This window comes from Rhinopithecus roxellana, chromosome 11 (genome assembly GCF_007565055.1).
Source record: "Rhinopithecus roxellana isolate Shanxi Qingling chromosome 11, ASM756505v1, whole genome shotgun sequence".
NCBI lineage: Eukaryota > Metazoa > Chordata > Mammalia > Primates > Cercopithecidae > Rhinopithecus > Rhinopithecus roxellana.
This window is the reverse complement of record NC_044559.1, coordinates 139,149,483-139,161,783: the sequence shown is the minus strand read 5'-3', so window position 1 is coordinate 139,161,783 and position 12,301 is coordinate 139,149,483. Positions and strand designations below refer to the sequence as shown.

Sequence of the window (12,301 nt, the reverse complement as noted above, 5' to 3'; positions counted from 1 at the left end):
TCGCTGAATCACCCTTAAGTATTCTCAAGAGATTTCATAAGGTCAGACAAAATCAACTTCTCAAGTTCAAGCCAGAACTCTTTTTTACATTACCAGTATTTCAGAAATCGAGGTCCTCATTTGGTAAAAGACAAAGAGAACTCATCCTTGTCCGAGCCAACAGTGGGCATAGCAGAGCATGAGCACATTTGGCCAAAGCACATCCTAGGATGGGGGCTCAGCACACACAAAGGCCCTGAGGTCTGAGCTCGCCTGGTATTTGCAGGAAAAGCAAGGCCTCTAGAGTCAGGAGTGGAGTGGGTGGGGAGGAGAGGCTTTTACAACACGAGAAGTCCATGGGGCTATTTGAGAGCACCAGCAGAGGAGGTACAGGGCTGAATGTATGTTTTAAAAGTCTCACCATAGCTACTGTGTAGAGAAGGCATTGCAGGGGCAGACTGTGAGGGAAGAATTTGGAGATAGTGCTACTGCCTCTCATCTGCTACTCTCTGGCTCCCCTGAACAGATCTAGAAAGAGAGGGTTTGTGGGGAAATCAGGTGGAGGAAAGAGGTCAGGGAAACAGTACAGGGAGCAGTTCTCTGGTCAATGCCAACAGTCGTTCCCTTGCCAGGCATGGCAGGGTTTGGTCATGGCCTGGGTTTTGAGCCATGACAGAGGAAGGTACTGGTCTTTGAACAAGGCTGATGGATTTGCTCCATCTTGGGCTGGGAGAGAATGATTGAGGTCAGCTATCAAAGCCTTCCTATGAAACCTCCAAAAAGTAACCACAGCTCCAACCTAAGACTGTGGCCTGAGTGCCAACCACATGGGCCTGTGAGGGGAGAGATGACCACAGGCACCAAGCCGTTGTCCTTCCCCATCTGTTCCAGGCTCGGACCCTGCCAGCTTCTGCACGTGATTCTTGGTTCAGCCCCTTAGGTTCTCATGTTGTGGAAATTCCCCCAGGATCCTGAAGACCAGATGAGTGACCTCAGTAGGAACACAGCCCTGGGTTCCAGGAAGGGCTGGACATTACACCCATTGTGCCCCTTGCTGGCTGAGTCTGTGGGATTGTGCGTGCCTGGGCGGGTGGGTGTCCTCTGTAAGTGGGGTCAGTTACTCCGCCAACCTTGATGAGCTGCTGGAAGTACCCAGCATGATACTTGGTATGCAATACACATGCAGTAAGAATCTGTTAGTGTCCAAGCATTTCTGTTTCTTCCTAGGTCTTTTCATGCCAAGGGAGAGGAGGTTGTATCTGGAATTCTTACCAGGCACCATTTTCCATGGAAACCTAAAATACATTTTGGAATCATGGAGAGCTAGTCCCTTCTCCTAGTTTTCATTTTAAAGTTTCCTAATTCCTTTTCTACATAGGTTTGTACAGATTCTCTAAAGTAGCCTAAAGAATCTGAATGGTCCTGGGTTGAGTTTGGTGCTCCTAGCTAGGAAGGGGTGAGGTCCACTGCTGAGAAGTGACTGATGTCTAGCTGTGGCCCCAAAAGCAGGTAGAGGGAAGCCATGAGCAGGGCCCAGCTCTCTGTAACTCCATCCACACAGGAGGGCTTGCTCACATCATCAAGACAGGCTGAATATTTGGAAACTGGGAAACTCAGAATTCAGTTTTGGTCTTTTCCACTCTTGGGAAACGCAGATGACATGTGTCTGTGCATAGACATGGCCCTTTGGCTACACAGGGCAACATGAAGGCTGGTGGGACCCCTGGAAATAAGCAAATAAAGAGCAGTCCCCACTGTCCTTGGGGACTTTGTGTCCCTCAGTGGGAGGTCAGTGCCCCTGCAGAGCCTGCCCTGTCTTGCCACCACTGCCTCCCCGAAGCCTGACCCCATGCAGGAAGTGCTTATCGTGAGATTCTTGAAGATCAAACAGTCAATGTGGTCTCTACCACAACTGGCATGATGAATTTAAGGGCTGAGTCAGCTGGCTATGACAATTCTTGTCCCCTTCTGCATATAGAAACCAAAACTCTACTGACTGGGTGTGGGGACAGGGCATTAAACTCTGACAGGTTGCAAATGTCCTGGGGAAAATGACCTCTGCTCCCTCTGCTCCCGCCTGGATCCCTGCTCTGGAGGCCTGGACTAATTAGCATCTGGCAGGTGTCTGGAAAGAGCTGCGGCCGGCCATGGTGACATCATGGCTGGGCATTGCTCCCCCATTCCACTGCTGAGAAGGTCTCTGTTTCATTAGGCTGCCAGGATTACTTTTTAATTTTTTTAATCCCCTTTGTAGGTTCTGGCTCCAATCAGTCTTGGGGAACACTCTGCGCACTCATTCCCACTCCCACTGCCTCAACAACTCTGCTCCAGTTAAAGTTACTGTTCCCGGAGGAGTGAGGCTCACCTTCCCCAGGCAGCAGGCGTAGCCCCACACCCCAGCCCCCACACATCAGCGCCAGCAACCAGCACTGCCGTTGCTTTATACTCATATACTCATATATGGGATACTAGCCCATATTTGGGGTAATTTTTGAGAATGGGCGATGAGTCCATGGGTGGGGCTTCATTATTAATTATGAAACTCATAATTTTAATAGTTTTTTTAAAAACATATTAATTCAATAATGTGTCTTTTTCTCATTACAAAATAATTCACATACAGTGTAGACATTGAAAAATACTAGAAAGTTCCTATGATGAAGTCACCCAAAAATATCTATGATCAGCATTTTGATATGGCTATTATACAGACAACAAAACGGGGGTCGTAGTGAGGAAGCAGCTGAGGGCCCTGTCCTTTTCTTCAACTTTGTAAAGTACTAAGAACATTTTCCCATGTCTTAAAATAACCCCAAAAGCATGCTTTTTAAATAACCACATAACATTTCATGGTATGGCTATACTATAAGGTCCAGAAATTGAATTCCCACCTGAATGGCCCTTGTCCCATCTGGCTGAGATCGTCAGAGGTGTGAGTCTGCCATGCACATCAGGCCTGCAGCAGAGAAGCCTGACAGTAAGAAGGCCCTTTGGCCTTGGTCCCCAGCTGGGGGTGAATTTCTCACATTCGAGTTGTAAATGCACCTCCACACTGTGTAACAGGGTGGAAAAGGCACATTTCCCCTTTGAGATGTGCACAACCTCAGGTGGATTTACTATTTACAAAAAGGCAGAGGCGGAACTTGAGTATTCAGGGTCCTAACATCAGTGTCATTGCTTTCCTTGGACCCAGAGCCCACATGGGGTCCTGGAGGTGCCCAAGAATCAAGATAATTTCTGCACCACTGAGTCACCCTGACCTTCCCTTCTGCCTAAGGAAGCACATCAGAGGGCAAGTGAGTGAGAATATTACAGCAATAAAATTCACTTACAAACTAGCAAACCCTTGAACTCAACGTCACTCCCAACTGTGGCTGTAAACCACCCAGAGGACGGCCCACGGTTCCAGGCAGGCCCATGAGCCCGAGGCTGGGCCTAGTGATGTGTCTTCTCAGATAACCATCCCCCTCCTGGGGCAGAGAATCAAGGTTAAAGTTGGATTGCAATGGGACCGAGATACCGAGTAGGTGGAATGCACCCTGACCAGTATGTAGATCGTACATCTAATGAGACTTCTAGACCAGATCTGGGAGAAGCAGATTCTCAGGGCATGAGCCAGTTCTTCCAGAAGCTAAGCAGATACAGGTGCCAGCCCACGAAGACCTTTGCCAAAGGTATTTTCTTCACATACCTGGAGAGAAAAGAGGGCCTAAAACTTTAAATTTGAGGACTATGTGTTTTCTAAAAGCCAGGTCCCTTGCCAATATGTCTGGATCTTTATCTTGAAGAGTTTATCTAATCAGACAACACCAAGGAGTAAAATCCATACTTCAGAGGAACTGGTGCCATCAAGAAACCCACGGAGTACCCGTGTGTCTGGATCAAGGGGAGTCTTTCACCTCCACCCGCCTGGGAAGGATTGCTCCATCAGTCAGCCGAATTCCTGAGAATCACAGGGTCCACAGCTTTCAGGTGCATCTGTGGGGAAGTGCCTTCCCTTGTGAATGGGTCCCGTGTCAAGAGGCTCATGGACATCACTGAGGCCATGGAGCTGAGAAGTGGGTGGATCAATCAGAGATTTGAGTCCTCAGTCCAGAGGGCTTGCTCCAAAGGACATGCAGTGAGCCAGATGTGGAAGAAGAGGAAAGGCTTCCATCAAGGGAAACAGCCTGTCGTGAACTACAGGAAGCTCAGAGAAGCCAGGGAATGCTAATCCCAGAATACAGGGAGCCGTTCTGTGGACAAGCAGTGGAGACAGATGCAAATAGAGCATCCCACCAATAGCCGTCTCCCCACACTTTTGGGAAGTGGATCTCCTCCTTAATGCTGCGGTTGAGGCAGGTCTGTTTGACCCTCAAGGTGCTCAGATCTGCTTGTTCCTGAAGTCTGTGAGAGCAACAACCAGCTCTTCCTTGATCTGACTGGGGAGCTGAGGGGACTCAAAGGAAACCAGTAGAAAGCTTCAAAGTGACAGAGACAGGGGCTGAGAGAGAAACGATGCCAGCATTGACTACTGAGGCTCCTCGGGCAGCTTCTCCAGGCCTGCCTGGGCTTTATTCACTTGGCTCCAACAAGGCTGGGTAAGGGGGGACATTCTTGCTCATCATCAGGGGCTGCACATGTTAGAGACTCTAGAACGTGGAATGTCCTCTCTCAGCAAGGGAGGGCTGGGAATGTGATTCCAGAGGGCACTGTAACTTGGCCAGCCACAGGGGGAAGAACTCTAGGTCCTGAGCGTGCTCTTTGAGGAGGGGGTTCTGACAGAGTAGGAAGTGGGCTGTGGGATCACGTTGTTCCCACTTCACCACAGTGAAAGGCTGCCAGGAAACACATTCTGGAAATGGGATCTACTCTAGAAAATACAAAGAAGATGAGACAGGTAGAATCAAGGAACTAAAGGTAAACAGGCCATGGGACAAAACCACTGAGAGTCAAGAAAATGCCATTCTGAAAGAACATAAGAACAAAAGACTAAACTTTGAAGGTTATTGATAGGTAAAATATACAAGCAAAATAAGCTAAAGGAATTAGAATAGATAAAAGTGAGAGCTGTTAAAGACCAATAAACTCAACAGATAATGAAAACGTAACACTTATTATCCACAATAGCATACTAGTTAAATTATGATAGATTATATGTGGTGAAATGATAATATATCTCTGAACATAGTGTTCCGGAAAGACCAGCAATGAACAATACATAATATGTTCTTGGCATAGTACATGATAAAAGTAAACATAGTGCAATTCCAAACTAAATATATATACACACACACACACACACACGCATGTGTGTGTAGACAAATATCATTAAGTATTTATAGAAGTATGTGTGTGTGTCCATGCAAATGTGCATGCATAGATAAAAATACAAAAGGAAATACAGCAAAGTGCTAACAGTGGTTGACTCTCGGATTATTACGAATTACTAATTTTAAAAAGAATAGTACCTTTTAAAAACCCTTTACAATGATTCTGAATTACTTTTATTGCCTGAAAAAAGTTTTTCAAAACTTTTACAAAAAAGTAAAAAGAGGAAGATGTAGGCAAGATGGCAGAATAGGAACAGCTCCAGCCTCCAGCTCCCAGCATGAATGACACAGAAGATGGGTGATTTCTGCATTTTCAACTGAGGTACCAGGTTCATCTCACTGGGGAGTGCCGGACAATTGGTGCTGGTCAGTTGGTGTAGCCCGACCAGTGAGAGCTGAAGCAGGGCAAGGCATCGCCTTACCTGGGAAGCGCAAGGGGGAAGGGAATCCCTTTTCCTAGCCAAGGGAAACTGAGACACAACACCTGGAAAATGGGGTAACTCCCACCCTAGGACTGCGCTTTACCAAGGGTCTTAGCAAACGGCACACCAGGAGATTATATCCCACACCCGACCCAGAGGGTCCTACGCCCATGAAGCCTCCCTCACTGCTAGCACAGCAGTCTGCGATCTAACTGCAAGGTGGCAGCGAGGCTGGGGGAGGGGCGCCCCCCATTGCTGAGGATTAAGTAGGTAAACAAAGCCTCCAGGAAGCTCTAACTGGGTGGAACCCACCTCAGCTCAAAGAGACCTGCCTGTCTCTGTAGACTCCACCTCTGGGGACGGGGCATAGCTAAACAAAAAGCAGCAGAAACCTCTGCAGATGTTAATGACCCTGTCTGACAGCTTTGAAGAGAGCAGTGGATCTCCCAGCATGGAGGCTGAGATCTGAGAACGGACAGACTGCCTGCTCAAGCGGGTCCCTGACCCCTGAGTAGCCTAACTGGGAGACATCCCCCACTAGGTGCAGACCGACACCTCACACCTCACACGGCGGGGTACTCCCCTGAGATGAAGCTTCCAGAGCAAAATCAGACAGCAACACTCGCTGTTCAGCAATATTCTATCTTCTGCAGCCTCCACTGCTGATATCCAGGCAAACAGGTCTGGAGTGGACCTCAAGCAATCTCCAACAGACCTACAGCTGAGGGTCCTGACTGTTAGAAGGAAAACTAACAAACAGAAAGGACACCCACACCAAAACCCCATCAGTACATCACCAGCATCAAAGACCAAAGGCAGATAAAACCACAAAGATGGGGAAAAAGCAGGGCAGAAAAGCTGGAAATTAAAAAAATCAGAGTGCATCTCCTCTCCAAGGGAATGCAGCTCATCACCAGCAACGGATCAAAGCTGGATGGAGAATGGCTTTGACGAGTTGAGAGAAGAAGGCAATCAAAGTTCTCAGAGCTAAAGGAGGAACTACATACCCAGCACAAAGAAACTAAAAATCTTGAAAAAAGAATGGAAGAATGAATAACTAGAATAATCAATGCAGAGAAGGCCATAAACAAACTGACAGAGATAAAAACCATGACATGAGAAATACGTGACAAATGCACAAGCTTCAGTAACTGACTCGATCAACTGGAAGAAAGAGTATCAATGATTGATGATCAAATGAATGAAATGAAGCGAGAAGAGAAGTCTAGAGAAAAAAAAAGGAAAAAGAAATGAACAAAGCCTCCAAGAAATATGGGATTATGGAAAAGACCAAATCTACGTCTGATTGGTGTGCCTGAAAGTGAGGGGGGAAATGGAACCAAGCTGAAAAACACTCTTCAGGATATCATCCAGGAGAACTTCCCCAACCTAGTAAGGCAGGCCAACATTCAAATTCAGGAAATACAAAGAATGCCACAAAGATATTCCTCCAGAAGAGCAACTCCAAGACACATAATTGTCAGATTCACCAAAGTTGAAATGAAGGAAAAAATGTTAAGGGCAGCCAGAGAGAAAGGTCGGGTTACCCACAAAGGGAAGCCCATCAGACTAACAGCAGATCTCTCGGCAGAAACTCTACAAGCCAGAAGAGAGTGGGGGCCAATATTCAACATTCTTAAAGAAAAGAATTTTCAACCCAGAATTTCATATCCAGCCAAACTAAGTTTCATCAGTGAAGGAGAAATAAAATCCTTTACAAACAAGCAAATGCTTAGAGATTTTGTCACCACCAGGCTTGCCCTACAAGAGACCCTGAAGGAAGCACTAAACATGGAAAGGAATAACTGGTACCAGTCATTGCAAAAACATGCCAAAATGTAAAGTCCATCAATGCTAGGAAGAAACTGCATCAACTAATGAGCAAAATAACCAGCTAATATCACAATGACAGGATCAAGTTCATACATAACAATATTAACTTTAAATGTAAATGGAATAAATGATTCAATTAAAAGACACACACTGGCAAATTGGATAAAGAGTCAAGACCCATCAGTTTGCTGTATTCAGGAGACCCATCTCACATGCAGAGACACACATAGGCTCAAAATAAAGGGATGGAGGAAGATCTACCAAGCAAATGGAGAACAAAAAAAGCAGAGGTTGCAGTCCTAGTCTCTGATAAAACAGACTTTAAACCATCAAAGATCAAAAGAGACAAAGAAGGCCATTACATAATGGTAAAGGGATCAATTCAACAGGAAGAGCTAACTATCCTAATATATATGTGCCCAATAGAGGAGCACCCAGATTCATAAAGCAAGTCCTTACAGACTTACAAAGAGACTTAGACTCCCATACAATAATAATGGGAGACTTCAACACTCCACTGTCAACAATAGACAGATCAACGAGACAGAAAGTTAACAAGGACATCCAGGAATTGAACTCAACTCTGCACCAAGTGGACCTAATAGACATCTACAGAACTCTCCACCCCAAATCAATAGAATATACATTCTTCTCAGCACCACATCACACTTATTCCAAAACTGACCACATAGTTGGAAGTAAAGCACTCCTCAGCAAATGTAAAAGAACAGAAATTATAACAAACTGTCTCTCAGACCACAGTGCAATCAAACTAGAACTCAGGACTAAGAAACTCAATCAAAACCGCTCAACTAATACCAAAGCCTGGCAGAGACACAACAAAAAAAGAGAATTTTAGACCAATATCCCCAATGAACATTGATGCAAAAAATCCTCAATAAAACACTGGCAAACCAAATCCAGCAGCACATCAAAAAGCTTATCCACCACGATCAAATGGGCTTCATCCCTGGGATGCAAGCCTAGTTCAACATACACAAATCAATAAACGTAATCCAGCATATAAACAGAACCAAAGACAAAAACCACATGATTATCTCAATAGATGCAGAAAAGGCCTTCGACAAAATTCAACAGCCCTTCATGCTAAAAACGCTCAATAAATTCGGTATTGATGGAACATACCTCAAAATAATAAGAGCTATTTATGACAAACCCACAGCCAATATCATACTGAATGGGCAAAAACTGGAAGCATTCCCTTTGAAAACTGGCACAAGACGGGGATGCCCTCTCTCACTACTCCTATTCAACATAGTGTTGGAAGTTCTGGCTAGGGCAATCAGGCAAGAGAAAGAAATCGAGGGTATTCAGTTTGAAAAAGAAGAAGTCAAATTGTCCCTGTTTGCAGATGACATGATTGTATATTTAGAAAACCCCATTGTCTCAGTCCAAAATCTCCTTAAGCTGATAAGTAACTTCAGCAAAGTCTCAGGATACAAAATTAATGTGCAAAAATCACAAGCATTCTTATACACCAGTAACAGACAAACAGAGAGCCAAATCATGAATGAACTTCCATTCACAATTGCTTCAAAGAGAATAAAATACCTAGGAATCCAACTTACAAGGGATGTAAAGGACCTCTTCAAGGAGAACTACAAGCCACTGCTCAGTGAAATAAAAGAGGACAAAAAACAAATGGAAGAACATACTATGCTGATGGATAGGAAGAATCAATATTGTGAAAATGGCCATACTGCCCAAGGTAATTTATAGATTCAATACCATTCCCATCAAGCTACCAATGACTCTTCATAGAATTGGAAAAAACTGCTTTAAAGTTCATATGGAACCAAAAAAGACCCTGCATTGCTAAGACAATCCTAAGTCAAAAGAACAAAGCTGGACGCATCACTCTACCTGACTTCAAACTATACTACAAGGCTACACAGTAACCAAAACAACGTGATACTGGTACCAAAACAGAGATATAGACCAATGGAAGAGAACAGAGCCCTCAGAAATAATATCACACATCTACAGCCATCTGATCTTTGACAAGGGAAAAACAAGAAATGGGGAAAGGATTCCCTATTTAATAAATGGTGCTGGGAAAATTGGCTAGCCAGAAGTAGAAAATTAATTCCAGATGGATTAGAGACTTAACTGTTAGACCTAAAACCATAAAAACCCTAGAAGAAAACCTAGGTATACCATTCAGGACATAGGCATGGGCAAGGACTTCATGTCTAAAACATCAAAAGCAACAGCAACAAAAGCCAAAATTGACAAATGGGATCTAATTAAACTAAAGAGCTTCTGCACAGCAAAAGAAACTACCATCAGAGTGAACAGGCAACCTATAGAATGGGAGAAAATTTTTGCAATCTACTCATCTGACAAAGGGCTAATATCCAGAACCTATAAAGAACTCAAACAAATTTACGAGAAAAAAACAAACAACCCCATCAAAAAGTGGGCAAGGGATATGAACAGACATTTCTCAAAAGGAAACGTGCATACAGCCAACAGGCACATGAAAAAATGCTCATCATCACTGGCCATCAGAGAAATGCAAATCAAAACCACAATGAGATACCATCTCACACCAGTTAGAATGGCAATCATTAAAAAGTCAGGAAACAACAGGTGCTGGAGAGGATGTGGAGAAGTAGGAACACTTTTACACTGTTGGTGGGATTGTAAACTGGTTCAACCATTGTGGAAAACAGTATGGTGATTCCTCAAGGATCTAGAACTAGAAATACCATATGAACCAGCCATCCCAGTACTGGGTATATACCCAAAGGATTATAAATCATGCTGCTATAAAGACACATGCACACGTGTGTTTATTGCAGCACTATTCACAATAGCAAAGACTTGGAATCAACCCAGATGTCCATCAGTGACAGACTGGATTAAGAAAATGTGGCACATATACACCATGGAATACTATGCAGCCATAAAAAAGGATGAGTTTGTGTCCTTTGTAGGGACATGGATGCAGCTGGAAACCATCATTCTCAGCAAACTATCGCAAGAACAGAAAACCAAACACTGCATGTTCTCACTCATAGGTGGGAATTGAACAATGAGATCACTTGGACTCTGGAAGGGGAGCATCACGCACCGGGGCCTATTATGGGGAGGGGGAAGGGGAGAGGGATGGCATTGGGAGTTATGTCTGATGTAAATGACGAGTTGATGGGTGCTGATGAGTTGATGGGTACAGCACACCAACATGGCACAAGTATACATATGTAACAAACCTGCACATTGTGCGCGTGTACCCTAGAACTTAAAGTATAATTTAAAAAAAATAAAAAAATTTAAAAAATAAAGTAAAAAGATGTCTTAAAAATGTATCTATGGATAAATGAAGTTTTTTGTTGTTTTAAAGTTATTCTACTAGAGACATTTAATTTTTACTTGGAGAAATGTTACAAAAGGAGAAATACTTCAAATGATATTGTTTATATAATATGAGGATATAATATTCATTTATTCTTTAGAAAGTTTTTATTCCATATTAGTTCATGCACACTCTTGCCCAGGTACTGGGAAGGTAGCAAACCAGACAGACACCTGTCCTCCATGATCTCATGTGGAAGTGGGAGCTGATCACCGCATATGCGTGGACACAAAGGGAACAAGGACCACTGGGCCTACCTGAGAGTGGAAGATGGAGGATGAGGATTAAAAACTACCCATGGGCTATTGTGCTTACTACTTATTATAGACAAAGTAATCTGTACGCCAAACCCCCACGACACGCAATTTATCCATGTAAAAAACCTGCACTTGTACCCCTTGAGCCAAAAATAAAAGTTGTAAAGAAAAAAAATCTATATTCTAAGGGTTACACAGTAGTTGGGAGAAATACACAATCAATAAAGAGCATGCTCAGTGGTGAGAAGGGCAAAAAAAAAAAAAAAAAAAGAGCAAAAGGGATGGTTGGTTCTAGGAATCTGCTGTAATTTTAAATAATCAAATGGTGAAGAACAAGTCCCCGAGAAGGTGACTTTTGGGCAAAGACCTGGAAGAGGTGATGGCGCCATCCTGTGGACAGGTGTGCAAAGGCATCCAGGTAAGTGAGCCAGTGTCTGGCATGGCCAAGAAGGCAGGAGGCCGGTGTGCCCCACGGAGTAGGGGGAGGGGAATAGGAGATTAGGGTAAAATGTGACTTTGGCTATGACTATGAGTGAGCTGGGAGGTCTGGAGGTCATACACTGAGAAGAATAAAGCAAAGGGTATCGCTAGCCAGAGCTGCGCATGCCCAAATGCACCTGCTTGCCTCTCTGGGACCCTCTTTCAGCACCATTGAAGTGTGCAGCTCAGGGCTCCCATTCAAACTTCAGCTAAGGGGGATGCAAGTCGCTGGGGGCTTATCATCATGTATTTCCATAAAATATCATAGTCAGTCAAAGTAAAACAAAATTCAAATGGCACAATTTGGAGGAACAAAATATGTTAAAAGAACTTGAACAAAGATACAGGCATCGTAAGTGGGAAGCTTGAAGCAACCATGAAGCTGACTAAGCACACGTTGCCAGGAAGCAAGCAGGGGGCTCAGAGCCTCAAGATGTGGGATGTTGTGAAGCTGATGCCTTTCAGGTGACATCCAGGACACTGAGTTAAAGGCAGCAGGTCGTCCAACCCAACCATCACCATGAAAGTTTCCAGAAATGGGTTGTGTGACAGCCTTACCACAGCCAAGGCAGGACAGACCATTATTTGGCCAGAAGCTTCTGAGAGAAGCAGAGCTGAGTTGCCCCCAGACCTAGACAC

General features: G+C 44.3%; 1 long non-coding RNA gene across 1 annotated transcript; it reads left to right on the top strand.

The window, feature by feature from the left end:
- Window positions 1-4,655: 4,655 nt before the first annotated feature.
- Window positions 4,656-11,357, top strand: LOC115900340. Its single transcript, XR_004059969.1, has 2 exons — window positions 4,656-4,974; window positions 11,068-11,357. It is a non-coding gene; the product is annotated as an uncharacterized LOC115900340 (long non-coding RNA).
- The last annotated feature ends 944 nt before the right edge of the window (window positions 11,358-12,301 follow it).